This window comes from Molothrus aeneus, chromosome 11 (genome assembly GCF_037042795.1).
Source record: "Molothrus aeneus isolate 106 chromosome 11, BPBGC_Maene_1.0, whole genome shotgun sequence".
NCBI classification, from domain to species: domain Eukaryota; kingdom Metazoa; phylum Chordata; class Aves; order Passeriformes; family Icteridae; genus Molothrus; species Molothrus aeneus.
In genome coordinates, this window is record NC_089656.1 from 3844271 (window position 1) to 3859115 (window position 14845).

A 14845-nucleotide genomic window follows, 5' to 3' on the forward strand; every position below is an offset into this window, starting at 1 on the left:
TCTCGATGTTCACACTTTCCAAAAATGTGCAAGTTCATGTCCATCTTCACTATTATACAAACTGTAGTAATTTGCTTCATTGAATACCCTATAATTTTCCTCTGCATTCAAAATACTCTTGTTCTTTACTCAAGCTGGATTGTTGAGATCTGTGATGAGTTGCACCAATCATGAACTTGTTGATTCTCTTGTCTCTTTCTGCAGTTAAAAGTAACCCACAGCACTGCTCCCAATGTGACACACATCCAGCACAGATAATTGTTTTTTTTTGCTATAGGATTTTAGATTCTGTTTGTGCAGTTTTGTCTTCTTTTGCAAGAGATAAAAAGACACTTGGTCCCCAGGGCATGGCTCCCCTGGCCCTGCTGAGTGCCTGAGCAGCTGAATGGAACTGATAATCTTTGGCATTTACCAATAGGTTAATTTTTCTCAGCTACATATGGGGCTCTGAGAACAATAGGTTTCCAAAGATTTTAATTTTTTTGAAGGCTTTTGTGAAAAATATTTCATGCAAATTGTTTTAAGCTTAGCAGCTTACTTCAAAGCAGCTTTTTCCCTCTGCAGGTTTACAGAAAAAATTCTATTTCCTTCCTGTGTGTTTTTTCTCTTTTTAAAATTTATTATTTTTATTAAATATTCTTCACAACATGGAGAACATACTAAAACTATTTAACAAAAAGTATCAATTCATCCCGGAGAAGAGGTGGTTTCTTAATTGTGGTCCCTGAAGAACCTACAGGAAAGATGGAGACAATTGACAAGGGCTGGAGAGCCAGGACAAGGGGGAATGGCTCCCACTGCCAGAGGGCAGGGATATGTTGGATTTTGGGAAGGAATTCCTCCCCGTGAGGGTGAGGAGGGATTCCATTCTCATAACAATTTCATTGTCTTTGACTTATATTACTCAAGAATCCAACACAGTATTCTAGCAAGTGAAACATTTTTCTATTTAATGTGTTTTTTGGTGGACTAAGAGTATAAAAGGATCTGACTTCACGTTGCAGACTTGAACAGGCTATGTCTGTTTGTAAGTAAAAGCTAATGTTTTGCATTTTAACAGGGAAGGAAATGAACAGTGGCACTAAAACCACATCTGCCAGAGCAGAGCCTAGTGGCAAAAGTTACCTCTTGTTACAGTGATGACAGTATCCAGATGTCACACAGTTAGGGGCATTTGCTCAAATCTTTTTGAAGTAGGAACACCTGTGACCGTCAAAAGCGATAAATATTAGATAATAAAAGGCATTCCTGGTTGTGCACAGTGTAACCAACACAGTCAGGGACAGAGCAATCACATTTCCTCCACCTCCCTTCAAAACACTGGCTTGCCTCTGGTTATTGCTGTTTACATAGTGCTGAATCTTTGAGGGCCTCCTACTCTGCTTTTCTGCAGCTATTTTATATATAACATCTACTATTGCATGGTTTCCTCATGTGCTTTCCTGGGGGGTTTTGGGGGGAATTTTGCATGTGGGTTTTTTGTGTGTTTGTTTTTGTTGTTTTTAGACTGATATTCTGCAGGAACAAAGTTCAAATGTCTGGAGTTTCAGATTGGGGGGTAACCACTGGGAACTGAGGGTGTGTTTTTCTGTGCAGCTGCACATTTGCTTAGGGCCTGTTGGGTGTTGCCCCATTAAACATAGTGAAATTGGATGCACACATTGCCGTGAGCTACATTTAAGCACAACCACTTGAAATGTCATTCTGTGGGCTTTGCTCTCCTCACTCTCAGAGAATCTGAAGCAGAGTTTGAGGCTGTTGTGGAAACAGAGCCTACAGCATGCCTGAGTTCTTTATTCATTTGAAGATGGCCTCACCTAAAGCAAAAAAATCCCCAAACAACACAACAAATCCCTTTGTTTTGCAGAGGCCCATAAGAAGCTTGCCCTGTGCAATCCCTCCTTCTGGAGAGTTAACTGGAGCCATTCCTAGCTTGGATTGGCTTTGCTGTCTCCTTACAGTTTTGAAGCTGCTGGTAACTCCCTGTGTTCTCCAAAACAACAAAGAGGGCAGTACAACACCATCCTCTTGCATGGAGGAGAATGTTTTGTTCTATAACTGCACTGCTTTCAAATGTGCATGTTCAATTCCAAGAGAATATTTAAGGTATCCTCTGAGTATCTGTGTTTACATGGAAATGGATGCAATTCTGCATTTCAGGGGGAAAAAAAATATGATTACACTTTTAGTTTTTGAATAAAAATGAAATTACTCAAGTCCTTGCAGTATTATCAAAATCCACTGTTTCTGTTTGACACATCGATAGTGACCTCTGGGGTTGCTGTTCTGCTTCTCAAGGGGATTTTGTCTCTGCTCTTTTGGCTGGACTCCAGGTTTGGATGACAATTTCAAGGTTACAGTTTGTTTATTTTTTTATCCAGAGACAGGGGAGATCAATCCTAACCTACAGAGAGACTGAATCTCAAATGCCACAGTGCCAGAGGCTTGACCCTCACAACGCTGAGCACTCGGAGCTCGTGGGCTCTCGTGTGGCACCTCGGGGTCACTCCTGCCCCTGCCACCCTCTGGGGTGCCCTGGGAACTGAATTAGTCTCTCACTTTGCTTTCAGAGCAGAAGATTTTCTTCCAATGCACTCAGTTGAATCCTGTCTTTCCAAGTAAAATGGATAGTGGCATTCGTGAGGTTTATCTTCATTCTCAAAGGTAATGTTTGAGATTTGCTGGTTGTTTTTCTTTTATTCTTAGACTGTTTTCCACTAGTCTGTTCTGCTCTTGCATGCTGTGATCCTTTGTTTTCTATGTTAGCTCTGAAATATAAGAAAACCAGGCTGCTGGTTCAGGCAGCAGCTCCTTTTTTAGGAACTAACCTTTGGTCTTTGGTGGACTTGAGGCAGTGCTGAAGAGCAGAAGGCACTGCTGTTCTGGGTGTTGTCAGCACCAGTAAAGAGAAACACAGACAAAATGATTAATTTCTTTCTACTTCAGATTAATCCTGAAAACATTTTCCTGTGGTCACCCAAGTGGAGGTCTCCCTCCACCTCCCTGGTGCTCGGCGACCTTTAGCAGTCCCAAAAGGAGGCTCGGTGCTGGTGACAGTTGGGAGATGTCAGCAGAACCTGAGTGAAAATATCCCAGCACAGCACTTCTCCAGGATGACTGAAATCCTATTTTTGGAGACGATAACATCATAACCTTTTAATTTTCCTTTCTATTTTTTTTTTCCTGGGTGACAGATTGACAAGCCTAGAGGATGAGGCTGTCTATTCTTAGAGCAGGTTTGGCGTGGGCACAGCCCCGGTTGTTTCCCACGCTGTCCTGCTGGTGTCAGCCCTGACCTCGGGAGCTGCAGCCCTTCCAGAGCCCTTCTCCTGCCGAGCCTGCCCAGGTGACTGATGTCAGTGCCAGAGCACAAGTGGCTCTGCAGAGCCAACAGCTCCTCCCAGACGTTGCATTGAGCTGCTCCGAGCTTGCACCTCCAAACAACCATCTGAATTCCTGCCCCAGCCAATCTTTTTCATTCTGTCTCCATTCTCTCATGCTCTTAACCACTGCTCGCTTCAGATGGCATAATTAAAATCTAGGAGCAGAATGTGGGTCTTCTCTTGTGCAAAATTGTTTCAAGTAGTAGAGTCAAAGAAATAAGATATTGATATTTTTCTTATTTCTTTGACTCTACTTTACTAGTAGAGTCAAAGAAATAAGAAAATATCATTTTACAAGTTGTTGTTTATTTAATGTTTCCTTAATATAGACAGCAGGTTATAACACAGGTTAAGAAAAAGATGTGCCATAAGTTAACCTTTGGAGTTTATTTTTCTCTTTGATCAGTAGTTCCCCTTCTCTAATCCTTATTTTCAGTGCTGATGTTAGCACCATCTCCATTTGTTGTATGTGAAAGATAACGCTCCCTGATAATGAAGATATTAGTCAGACAATTGCCGGGATTGCTGCTTCTGAGTGTTTTATAATAGAAGAAGTGTCAGGGAGGGGGGCTTGCAGCAAGAGATTGTGCACAAGGAGAGTGCTTCTGCTGTCCCTGCTCTTGCTGGTGGGGATCCTCATCCACTGCCTCTGAGGAGGAACAGCAATAAAGAATATCCAGAACCAAGATGGGATAATATCTAATCATTTCCTGAATGGACAAAGAAAGTTTTAGGGTGAATTTAGAAGGGTATTACTATCTCAGCTTTAATGATACAATACTTTATATTAATTTAAAATTTCTCAACTTCAAAATATTCTTGTGGCCTCCACTCTCAGCCCACACAAAGCTGCTAAGACAAGGTACTTTTCCAGGCTAGAAAGAGCCATCAGTCAGCAGCACACAATAGATATCAAAGACATCCCACTTCTGAAGGTATCATTAATACCAGTGCAGAACAAAGTGCACTGCAGCTTTTCATACCTCATCTGAAAGAAAACCACAGTCAATCCCACCTTGCCTAGCTGAGAAGGAGGAAGGGATGTATGCTCTCTAAGGTTTCTCAAGGATGAGCACAAATTATGTCTGTTCAGACAGTGTTACTTGGCTTTCTATTTGCTTATGGATCACTCCAGTTATTCCTTTAGGAAATAAAGCACTACACTGTCGGTCTTCAAAAATATGTATTGTTAACTTGAGCTTCACTTTGCATTAAACATTTAAATTATAAATGAGACAGCTCAGGGTAAGGGTGTGCAGTGAGCTGTGGTGTGGAGACTGCAAGTCTGTGTGAAGGCACTTTCAGAGAGCTCTGTGTGAAGGCCCTACACCTGGCTGAGCATGGCTGGGCTCAAGCACAGAGGAAATGATAAACCCTGCCTTAGTCCCAGTGACAGCACAAGGAAGGTGTGCAAGCCTCCCCCTGAGCTCTCTGTGGGTGTGGTGCGGGAGGACAGAGCCTGGGATGGTGCTGGGAGCCACCCTGAAGTGGGAAGGAAAGGCAGAGCTGCCCTGGGGAAGCTCCCTCAGCTGGTGGCTCCAGCCCTCCTGTCTCTGCTGGCAGCATCTCCACGTTTTCCCTGTCAGCCCAAGCACACAGACAGAGGATAAGGCAGGGGCCCTTCAGACCTGGCTGAGGTAGATCCCTGAAGCACACCCAGGTGAAATCTTGGTGGGGGCACAGCTGGAAGTGGTTGCCACAGAATTTTCCACATTCCCTTTCCCTTGCTCTGCCTACTCAGACTGCTTTACTCCACATTTCCAGTGGTGAGCCATTTGGACCCGCAGAATGTATTTTATTCCTCATTTGTTCTGCAGATTAAGCTTTTTGTTTGTGAGCATAGTGTCACTTTTCACTATTCTGTACCCTGCCTGCCAGGCAGAAACAGGTGCCTTATTTGTGGAAACTTTAAAGCACAGTAATACATAACACTAGTGGAAACTCTCATGTTATTCCTACAGCCTCTTGAGCCTGAGTTAAGTGAAGTGATAGGATATGACACTGCTTTTTGTTTGGTTGGTTGGTTGTTTTTTTTTGGTAACTTTTCCAAATAAATTTCCTGGAAATAAGGTATGACATTATTAGGCAGGTACTGAAGTGAAAGCTCAGTGCTTGTTTGCTTTGTAGCATTGTTTTACTTGTGCAGAGAAAAGAAAAAAATACTGTGGCAAAGTGAGTGGCAGCTACACATAATGGAATATGTGTTTATCCCTGTTTATGTTTGCAGCATCAGGAGTGTTAATTAGAAGACTCTATTTCCTGTGCAGTCCTAGCTGCCATATGTAAATAAATGTTACCTAGTTTGAGGTGAGTTATCCCATGTGTAAACAAGCAAACCAGACTTAGTTCAAACTTTTTGATAACTCACAAGATTATTCTTTCACTAGGACTTGATTTGTATGATTCTTTAATATTCTGCTCAGTATTTGGACTACATAATGGCAGTACTCCTGCCAGCAACCCGATGCATCTGTCTATCAAAAAATAACATTTCTGTAATTACAGGATGGGTGATGATGGGTACAGGGGAGGGAAATGCTGAGGGACAGCAGGAAGACAAACATAGCAACAAACCACACAATCTACAGAAGTCAGAGGAATATGGCAAAAATAAACAAAAACTTGTGGGAATTAGATCAGAGCAAGTATTACTGTGGTAAACAGAAAGAATGGTTTAACTGCAAAAAGCACAGTAACTAAACAGAGAGGGCCTCAGAATTTTGTGTGCTTGCAAATGAAGAGAATTTTCTCTAAAGCATCATTAAACTGTAGCCTCTGATAAATCTGAAACGCTGATGAGTGAGATTTGATTTGTCACTGTTTGCCATTTTATTTTAATCAGTGTTTCTGTGAGTGCATGCAAAACCTGGATTTTCAGGGGAAAGCTGAGACAGGCAGACTCCCTGGCTGTGGGGTTTGTGTGCACAGCCAAGGCAGAAATAGGACTGGAACACACTGAAGAAACAGAAATGCTGCTTTGAAGTGCCATATCTAGAAGGGAATATTAAAAGTTTTGGAGGTGTGCTAGGAAAAGAAATTTCTTTCTGGTAGGAGTGTAACATTGTGGGCTCAATTTGGGTTTATTCAGAAACTTTTTGCTTTAACTCTTCTGCTGCTTGTAGAATAATTGGAAAACGCTAGAGACATGAGGTGAGCTGAATTAATGTTGAGAAAAGAATCTGTGACATCTCCAGAGGGATGATGGGGGATTGTACCCCTTGTGCCCCCAATCCTTTGCTATCCAATTGACCCTTTCTCTTTGCAAGGTGTGGATTTCCTGAGGATTCCCTGGGAGTTCCCAAGTGCTGCTCTCACCCCTGTGTCCTATCAGGGATGAGTTGGATGCTCAATGGAAAAGACATGGACAGAGACAAGGTTTATTTGTGCTGGATTAACTCAAGTTCATCAGCATAGAGAGAGCCAAGCTAGACCTAAAAAAGAAGAGAATAATTGAAGAAAAATGGTTAGCAAAGACACAGCCTCTTACCAGCCCATTCAAGCAGGGAGCTGAGGCTTGTGGAAGTTCTCTTGTTCTCTCCTGAGAGCTGACCTTGAGCTGGAGAGGTAACATGGCTCCTTTCTCACTTTCTCTGTATTTGCATGGCTATAAAGAAAAAAAAAAGCCCTTCTTTTTTTTTTTTCTGTATCTTAAAGGCATTTTACTAATGTAATAGATAGAAAAGAAATATGTTAAATAAAAACATTTATTAGAGGACATAATTTTAAATATTTAATGATATAATTAAGTCTTATTAATGTAATGGTCTTTATTCTTCAGTTTAAAAATTCACAAGGTTAATTTCCCTTTCATCTTTATTATGCAATGTTTGCCACAATTATTTGTTATATATTCTTATAAATATTTGATGAATATTAGAGATTTTAATTTAAATAAAAATATAGGTCATGTTTTACCACAGTGTTATTCTGGTGTTAAGCTGGAATTAGTGAAATTAGCACAGGAGTGAGTCAGGCCTTGCTATTCCTCCAGTTATTCCAGAGTTGGCTTCTCTGACTGGAGTGATCCATGGAAAACACAAGTTGTACTACTCTTTCTGCACTTCTAAAGGCTTGCAAAGAAGCTGAGGGGACACCAAGCTGTGGATCAGTCACATCATTCCCATCTTCTCTCCTCTGGGGGACATCATTTGCATCATCTCAGTCTCAGCTACTTATTCACTTGATTTTACTGCATTTGACAATAAAAACCACCTGTCAGCATTGGTAAATAAATTTAGAATATATTTCAGGAGATATTTACTTGATTCATTAAATTACTGGCAGTAAAACCAGTTGTTCTGAGTAACATGATTCTCCCTCTATATGCTCTGCCTGTTTAGCTCCTTATGAAGAAGGAAGGTCCTTCAGCATGGAGTCCTGTGCATTTAAATGATTGATACTCTCCTTCATTAGCAGTACTTCTTCCATATGCACCAGAAATATTTTTAGGGGAAATGGATGCTTTATTTTACCACAGCATTATGATTTTTTTTTAAGATCAGTCTGCCAAACTACAGTGTCAGCAGCTGCTGAAAAAATCACTTTATGGGCAGTATGTTGACTTACCTTCTTAATTAAATAAAAAAACCAAAGCAGAACTCTCTGGAGAGAAGTACTTTGAAATAAGCATATACTCCTAATCTGTCACTGCATTCAGAATGGAAAAACACCATTTGAGCTAGCAGCCAAATTTCAGCTTGTGCTGCTATTAGATTTGGGTTGTGAGGTGTGCAAAAGTACCTTTTGGTGAGTTTCTTCAGGTGTCCCGTGCTGAAACCTGGCCTTGAGCTACTTTAGTGTTTGTGCTTGTGCTGCTTTCCCTTGTGTTAGTTACCCCAGCTCCCTTTGGGTGGCTTGCCTGCTGTAATTGTCACCTCTCAGGGACCCAGGATCTGCTGCTCTCCCCCAGATAGGGAAGGCACTTCATGGAGAACTGAGCTAAAGGGATTTATTGTCTTCAGGACAGGGGTGGCAGACTGCTGTCCATTTTGAAGGTATCCATTTTAGAAAGCTTCCCTTGCCACTGGCTGGCTTTTCCCCTCCCTGCTGCTCTCCAGGTGTATTTGCTGCTGCTGTTCACTCTTATCCCTGCAGTGATGAGGGCTGAACACACCTGGGGACTCAAATCTGATGGAAATGAAGGCAGTTTATTTGCCCAGATCCCTGCCAAGAGCTGTCTAACCCTGCTGTACTTTAGCTTTCAGTTATGAGAGCATCTATTCCAGCATTGTTTCTGGAATAACTCTTGTTGTTGTGTTGCTGGCAGCACAGTGCCTGGGTGTAGTGTGGCTGTTAAAACAGGGCATTTTATGTTAGAAAACCATGTATTGGCAAAGTGTGCTGCTCTGCTCTGTCCTGTCTGCCTCCTATGGATGCTAGACTGCACCAGAACTGTGTGTTCTCTGCAGAATGCAACACTCAAGGTACAGAAAGTAACCTTCAGCAGAGCCAAGCTGGCAAACGGGAAACAATCCTGTGGGCTTCTCTCAGCACCTCACTTGGAAACCACAACTCTGCCACCACAGCCCAGCTCAGAGGTAGTGATGATGACTCTTTTCACTTATAGGAAGTCCTACTGATTTTACAACTCATAAAAGATTCAATTCTCTCACCCTGTGTAGCATATCCCTATTATAGGCAACCATTTCATCTCTCCTGGGATCTACCCATCCCTCTTACCTCAGCTTTCAGAAGTCCATTAAAAATCTGTTTTGTTTAGAGTATGCTTAGGCTTGCTATTATCTTGGAATTTTATGGTAAATCCTGCCTGAAAGTGAATCCTTGGCTTTGAGGTCAGGGCACAGTGAAATGAGGAATGGGGAAAGACTCTTCAATGGTTTTGCCAAAATGAACTCATTTGTGCAGTGGAGAAAGTTATGTGGGGAACTCAAGTCTGCTTTTTAAATGCAGGGGAGCCCTTAGAAATAAGCCTAAATTAGTTAAACTTATTTAAAATTATTATTTAAATTTATTTATAAGTTAAATGGCTCTTGCTTCTTCAGAGGTTTCAATTCTTTGTTCTTGGAGCTGCAGCTGGTAATTTTACCTCTCCACACTTTTCTCTCCCAGCATCTCCTCACTTCTCCTCCTGTCACTGTTCTTTGGTGTCAGGAGCTGCTGCACAGAACCTGCTCTCACTGACAGACACCACTGGCTTTGTCCAGCCAGGTGATGGCAGAATTTTGAGGGAGAACCTCAGCATCACAAGACAGGTGAGAACACACAGAACTTGTTACACGTGTGCCCCAGCCATTATTCTGTTTATATTCATGTAGGCTATCCTGTTCTCTAAACTGCAGACAATGAGTACTTTTAAAAGACCCTAAAAGCATAATTAGGGTTTTTTTGTTAATCTTGTTCTAGGGTCATGTTTTGTTGATGAATGTGGTAATTTCCTTTTGCAAAGAGAAAACGGTTGTTTTGGATCTGATAACACCAAAAACTGTTTGTACTTTGACATTTTCATAACACCCAAAAGAATTATTGGGCTTTATTTAACTTAAACCTCTGAGAATAAAAATCTGACAGCAACAGGAGTGATTTGATTTTGCATGGAGGAGATAATTCATTTATAGCCACACAATTAATGCAGAGAACATTGAATTTCTCTTTCCTCTCGAAGAAAAGCAGTGTTACATATTACTTTGGGATTTAGGAGAGTAACTGTTAGGAAAAAAAAGGAGAAAAAAACTTTATTTTAACCTGCTTAATTACTGCACACTAGAGGGCACTTGAGGTAGAGCAAACAATATTTGCACAGCTCCTGTGACTGAGCCAGCTCCTGACGCTCACAAGGCAGAGTGAAAACCCACAGCGAAAGATGAACTCCCCAAATTGCATCCTGTACAACTTGCACTAAAGTACAACAAAAAAATAATGGTTGAATGCCTTGCTGGATATAATTTCCTTTTGTCTTTCTCCTAGTGTTTGATGTACTAAAGGAATAATTGTTTTTCTAACAGCCAACCTGACAGCAACTAGTCAAAATTGCAAACAGTGCCCGAGGAATAATAAAACCTGATAATGCAGTGTTATTTTTATGCACTCCCTAATATCACTGGTGCAAAAGGTACACAAATTAGTAGTTGGGGGGGTTGTATTTTATAATCTCTGGAGAGTGGAAGTGGCTCAGGGCTAGTTGTGTTTTATAGTGCTAAATGAAGTGTTTGGGGATGGCAAAGGATGTGCTAAGGGCCCACGAGCCCAGGGCTGCTGCTGGGTTCAACTTTTGTTTCTGTCTGACAGAACAGACTTTTCCTTGGGCTGCAGGAGGAATTTGAATGGTTATAGGAATTTGTTTGTTCAGTCAAAGCATAACTAACTTCAAAATCAATGCATGTTTCTCCTCACATCTCAAGTAACAAGGGAATAGAGTTGGATCAGATTCTCAGAAGGCCCAGAGTCAAAAGCAAAGGGTTTTGGGTGGTTGAGAATCACTTCTGTCACTTACAGCTTCTGCTGCTCTTTCTTCAGTGGGGCTTTCCAAGCTTTCTGTTCCAGTGCTGGATATTGAATTTTAACCATGTGTGATCCCTGAAGGAGTCTGGCATTCCTTTGCATGTCCCTCACTTCAGTCTCTCAGGGTTTCTAGCCTTGCCTGTTAAAATGTAAACACAAATTTCTTTCAGAGGGAAAAAAAATTGAAACCAAACCTATCCCAACCCTGTACCTTTATCTCAGAGGCTGCTTGTATCATTTCCCTTGTTTTAATCTATAGGATCACTTGTAAGCATTATATAATGGATTTTTTTTTCAAGTTACAGATGTCTTCAGTGACTTCCCAAACACAGGAGATCATTATTTTTCCTGATAACCAACTTGTGATAACTGTATGCAAGCAGGCTTTAAAGGTTACAAGACAGTGATAAGAACCTATGTTCTAAAGGTAATTATGTTTGTGTGCTGGCACAGGGAGCTGATAAAAGTGCATATTTTATACAGAAATGTGCTGGACTTAAGGTAACTTCTTGTTTCTTCTTATTTCATGTCATGAAATGTCAATTCTAGCATACAAAGCAAATATCAATTCTAGCATACAAAGCAAATTAAATTAAGGAATAATCCTTCATGTAATTTGAGCAAAAGGTGCCAATGATGTAGAGTGGGTATTGCCTAAGAAAACAGCATTTAATATGTTAAAAGCTTTATTGCAACAATGGCAGGTGATGCCACTAGTCCATAAACTTGCTTTAGTAACTTTCAAATCAGTTATTAATTTCTTATTACTTTGAAGTGGCATTTTAGTGGCAATCCCTGTAAGCAAAAGTAGCTTGCAGTAAAGTCATTTATCTTGATCAAGCAATTCACTCTGGACTCATTAATTGCATGTAATTTTGGATCAGGCTCCATTTTACATATTAAAAACTGAAATCAGCTACTGATGCTTTGAGGGAAATATCTCACTGGTAGGTGATCTGATGGGAATAAAATGTGAATATCAGGAATTAGCACAGTAGTTTCTTTTCCCCTCTCAAGCCCCGACTTTGGCATTGTCATTTAAATGAGATGACCCCAAACAGTGACTCCAGCAGTAACCCTGGCAAGGCTGTGCTGTGGCTGAGTTGCCCCTGAAGAGTTCATTTCAAGCCACTTCTGCTGGATATTTTTGAGCAGTAAGGTCTAAACTCTCTGTCTTCAGGAAACAGCTGATTGCACTGCTGAGGAACAAAGAATTAAATGATAATCAACAACTGTTTTCACATAACCGAGAAAGTGAGAGAAGATGGTGGAATTCCATTATGCCACATGTTTTAGGTGACAGATACTTCCTGTCTGTATATGCATGGGAACTCACACAGGGGTTTTAATCCTTCTTACTCATTAAAGCAAAGCGATATAGAAGTAAATCTCCCAGGTCTCTTCCAAGCTGAGGTGAATTTTTTCCCAATTCTCCATCACAACCAGTCAAAAAACCAAACAAAAGCAACCCCAAAAAGCTAAAACCCATCTAAAAGAAAAAACAAATACACAACTCCCCCCCCAAAAAAAAAGCCAACCAAGCCAAAAAAAGTGACCAAGAGATACCATAAATCCAAGATGAAAAATAACCCCACAACAACAAAACCAACAACCAACCCATACCACAAGCAAATACATTTTGTAAATAATCTTGTTTGTTTGGCTGTTTTTTTCCCCTGATCCCAAAATTTAATATGAAAAATTGCATTCCAGTTTGATCCAGGGTGAGATTTAATCATATGCATTTTGCAGATGACTTCTTTCTTCAGTACAGTCATTAAACTAAAAATCTTCATCCCATTGCAACTGGAGTCAGAGCTGCTTTTTGCTTAACAAATGAAATGGCCATTTAGAAGATAGAGGAATAATCTTCCTTATAATATTTATTTAAGAGGAAACAATTTCTAGCCAGCATATTCATCAGTGTAATGCAGTAGTGTGTATATATAGATCTCTCACTATGATAAATATCATTAAATCATTTCATCTGGATAGGATGCAGAAAGCTGCAAATGTTCCTTTGCTATTCCAAGCTTATTTTTACATTAATTTTAATCTATACACTTCTTCCTGTCAAGATTTACTCCATCATCTGCAAGGCTTTCCAGCAGGGGAATCCATGGATGGCATAATCCATTTTAACAAGACACTTACCATCTTCTCCCACAACCTGAAGATGAAAGAGTGCAGCTTTTGCCCTGATAATTTCCAATTGCAAGAAAGGTCACGTAGAACAAATGGCACAAGTCAAAGGTTGAAATCAAAACAAAAAACTCAACTTTTAAGCTGCACTTGGAGGTACAACCTCTACCATTAGCTTTCTTCCCACACACTGCTGTGCTGCCTATTTAAAGCAAGGACATGAGGGCTCTTTTTAGGAAGAACTTTTATTCTTGGTTGCTTCCTTTAGGTGTTTTAAATGGAAATTAAAACAAGGTGTGCTACCACTCTTACTGAAATCTAAAAGAAGTTTCAAAACTGGCAATAATTCCCTGGAGTAAAGCCAGGTTGAGCATCCTCACGCTTCCCTTGTGACAAGATCTGTACTTTCACTGCGTTGTTCAGTTGGTGGAACGATGGGGGAGAAAAACGCTCCTTGCCTCAACAGAACCCCAGGTAAAAGGAAACCACATTTCTGATCTTATCTATTGCACTGCCAAGTGTTTTGTATTTCCCTCAAGGCTCTCTGTCTGCTTCAAGTATTGGGTATTTTCATATCCATCCTCCTCCAAGCAATCCTCCCAGGCTCACAGCTCTGAAGGTAAGCGCTTGGGCTGAGGGAAACAAAGCCATAGTTAGATGTTTCCTCATTGACCTTGAAAAATGGCACATTCTGGGTGCATTTTGCTACATTCCCATGAGGCTGAGACTTTTCAGAAGGAGGATTTGTGCAAGCAGAAATGCACCTGTTGTCTGCACTAGCTTGCATTTAGTCAAGATAAAGCCGAGCAGGTAAGAGCTACACAGGGAGGGTCTCACGCACTGTCATGCACTCATAGGATCAGCATGGAAAATACGATTAACAATCATGGAACTAAATATTATGGTATTCTTACTGTACAGCAGAATATTAGGGTCCACTTTCTGCAATCCTAGGTAGATCTTCAACAGAGTAGTCATCTTATCTTTTGGTTAAGGTGGAGAGGTTTGCAGGTGATCTGAAGGAGGTTCAGGTGACCAGCCCTTTAAAAATAAAGTTGAGTAATGAACCTGGTTTGTCAATATAGAACCACACAGCGCGTTCATTTCTACCACGCCATCGTACTGGTCACGGAGAGCTGGAGAAGGATGGAATTGATGGCGATTAAACTTCCCCAACAGCACCAGCTCAGTGTGGAACCATTTTTAGAGTCCCTGCCTGCACCTGACCTTGTGCTGTTACCCCTTCCCTTCCAGCAAACATCAGACTTGGGGAGGATTCAGAGCTAGGATGTATTATAAAAAAGAATACATTTAATCTGCTAACAGATAATCCATGCAACACGACAAGGAGAAAAGCTCGATGGATGAGGAAGGTGGGCAGGGGCCTGTCCCCCGCGGGGTGCTGGCCGTGCTGTTTGCCTGCCCCGGACGGGACGAGCCCGCTCCAGCTCCGCAAAGCCCAAGGCAGGTGGCGATGCCCGGTGCTCCAGCAGCAGGGCCGTGCGGGATCCCGGCGCTGTCGGTCACAAAGAGCATTTGGGGACGGGCCGAGGGTCAAGGACTTACTGCGCGCTGCCGCCTCCATCCTCGCCTGGCGCTGCCCCGGGGCCACCGAGGCTGCGAGAGCCCCGAGCCGCCCGCAGCTCCCGGGGGCGTGTTGGGAAAAGCGTTTTTCAAGGATGCCCTCCCTGTCCCCAGGGCGCCCGCCCGCAGCGCTGTCGCACGGAGACGAGCGGCTGCCCGCGGCCCATCGGGTGCTGCCGCATCCCCTCCGCATCCCTCTCCCGGCGGGCATCACCCCAAAGGACGGCAACGGGAGAACGGGGGGGGCTCCTCCTCGCCGCCGCTCCGGGCACGTCCCA

General features: G+C 42.0%; 1 long non-coding RNA gene across 3 annotated transcripts; it reads right to left on the bottom strand.

The window, feature by feature from the left end:
* Positions 1 to 3676: 3676 nt before the first annotated feature.
* On the bottom strand, positions 3677 to 14807 carry LOC136561404 (uncharacterized). 3 transcript variants are annotated; one of them, XR_010784335.1, is made up of 5 exons: positions 14550 to 14803; positions 13898 to 14024; positions 10834 to 10980; positions 6934 to 6987; positions 5774 to 6814 (listed from the first exon to the last, which is right to left on the bottom strand). It is a non-coding gene; the product is annotated as an uncharacterized lncRNA (long non-coding RNA). The 3 variants fall into 3 exon arrangements; XR_010784336.1 differs by lacking the exon at positions 5774 to 6814 and adding an exon at positions 3677 to 4032 and having other exon boundaries at positions 6871 to 6987; positions 13898 to 14807; XR_010784334.1 differs by having other exon boundaries at positions 13898 to 14801.
* Positions 14808 to 14845: the final 38 nt, after the last annotated feature.